Source organism: Dipodomys spectabilis, unplaced genomic scaffold (genome assembly GCF_019054845.1).
Source record: "Dipodomys spectabilis isolate Male_0828 unplaced genomic scaffold, ASM1905484v1 ptg000001l, whole genome shotgun sequence".
NCBI classification, from domain to species: Eukaryota; Metazoa; Chordata; class Mammalia; order Rodentia; family Heteromyidae; genus Dipodomys; species Dipodomys spectabilis.
Window position 1 is genome coordinate 5,691,546 of NW_024870678.1, and position 2,322 is coordinate 5,693,867.

Genomic DNA, 2,322 nt, shown 5'->3' on the forward strand with positions numbered 1-2,322 from the left:
CATTACTGTCCAGTGAAGTTTCAGGATATTCCCTCAATTTTCCTGGCAATTTCTGATTGATCTGCATCTGAGCAATACTGGATGCATTTTATATAAGTACTGTCTCAAATATTTCATCTAATTATGCAGAAGACAAAGTTCAACATAATACAGTTGCTTGCTGATAGAGAAAATAATGATTTGAAGCTGACTCTGAGCCCACGTAAATGCAGGACTTCGTAGCCAGTCTTTACTCATCATTGGATGACTGCTTTTCCCCCTAAGTGGTAAATTAGCTATTTAGTCTTAGGATTTAATAGGTACTTTGTTATGTAAGGGGAAGATACATGAAATGAGAGACTGAGAAAAGCAAAAATAAATATTCAGTGCTCTCCTGATTGGAATTTGAATGCACAAAAATTTGTATAGTAACAAAAGTATGATAAGAAATAATAATACCCAATAATAGACAATAATGGCTAACTCCATTAGAAGACCTCAGTAATATGAAAAAGGATACATCTCTTAACAAAATTGGAGGATCTATATATGCAAATATGGATGGACATGTACTTACGATCAGGAAAATAAATGTAGCATGTTCCCTTTAGGGTAAAAGTAGTAGTATCTGACAGGCAAGACAGTGTGGTGTGAGAAGTTAAGAAGCCTGTAGGAAGGTAGGGCATACAGCAGAGGGATTGAATTCCCTGAAAATGGTAGGCAACTCTGGAAGCAGATCATGTTCAAAGTCCTTGCACAGGATGATTCCAAACTTTGTGATTACAAAAATGTAGGTCTGGTCTGGTATGATATTCACACTTCAACATAATAGAACATGAAGTAAAAAATATTGACCATGTCAAGAGTTGACTAAAATGCGGAGCAACTGAAACTGGTGGGAATATAGAGTATAGACTAGCATACGCTTTGGCAAATGTCTTGATAATTTCCTACAGTCTAATCATATGTCTCTCATAACACCCAATCATTTCTTTCCCAAGTATTTAGTCAAAGAAATGACAGTCATTGTCTGTATGTCCATACAAAAATTTGAACTTACCCAAACACATCAGTTTTATTTCAAATAATCAAAAAAACTTAAAGACCTCAACTTCCCAAAAAAGAGGTTAATGTATAAACTAACTGGTGTGTATCCTACTCATAAAACTATGAAGCAAGAATGAATCTCAAAATAAGTATGATGTATGAAAGATGCCAAACAAAAATATATGTGAAAAGACAGTTAAATGCTAGGAGCAGAAGGGTAAGTAGTAGAAAAGAAGAAATCGAAAAGAAGTACAAGATGATTTGGGGTAGAGATGACAACTTTTTATCATTTTGACTTTGGTGATAGTTTTATTAATGCATACATTGAAAATTTATCAAACTGTATCTGTTATGTGCAATTCATTGTATGCTAGCTAGATCTTGATAAAGCTGTTTAAAAAGAAAAAATAAGAGCATAATTTAAGAGGACTTGTTATTTTCTTTTGGTAGATGGATGAACCATCACATAGGTCTGTGTAAATGTAGAGTGTACAACTGTAGTGAGGAGGTGGAAGTAGAGACCTACAGATATTTTGGAAGTCATTTAGACATCAAAATCTGTTTCTATCTATAAGACATACAAGTGGATAGTAAAAGACTCAAAGTTGTTTTTAGGGGAGAGTGTGAACACAGTCCCCCACTACCACAAAGTATGCAGTTGAGTTTCCCACATTTGGGGAAATCGCAGGGGTCAGCACATCTGGAGTGTAATAGATAAGCCTCCCCCTGGGAAAACCACCTTTGTGATCATGGTATCTCTCCTGCCAGGTAAATATTACAAGATCCAATTTTATGACAGCAATCAGGCCTGTGTTCTTACTGACATGCCTTTGGATAAATGCCAGAGAGTGCTCTGTTTATTACTGAATAATTAAAACCAAACTGAATTTGAGGAAGAATATATTCTTTAGATAATAGTGAGGTTGTCTACTGATTCTCTGAGGATTTTCTTTAAGATTATTTGTGATTTGACTCTTTCAGTTTTCTTAAATACAGAAAGGAAACATAAATTTTTAGCAGCCTACTTTCTTCTTCATGGGATTGTATTTTATCCCACACAGCTTTTTTTTGGGTAGGATTCTTGAATGCCTTACCACCAACTGAGCCAGATGGTATCTTAAGGCTTTGATTGGGATAATTGAATCATTTGTTTTCTCAAATGTAATATTTAGGAGCCTGTTTGAAAAAGGAGTCCATCAATATATTAGCTTGCTTCAAAGCCTCACTAGGAAAAAATTCTAATCTATTTTTAATTTTCTCCAATAAACCTTATAGAGAAAAAATCTATTTATTTCC

General features: G+C 34.5%; 1 non-coding gene across 1 annotated transcript; it reads right to left on the reverse strand.

Moving 5' to 3' along the window:
* Positions 1-1,638: 1,638 nt before the first annotated feature.
* Positions 1,639-1,802, reverse strand: LOC122103364. The gene has a single exon (XR_006146741.1). It is a non-coding gene; the product is annotated as a U1 spliceosomal RNA (small nuclear RNA).
* Positions 1,803-2,322: the final 520 nt, after the last annotated feature.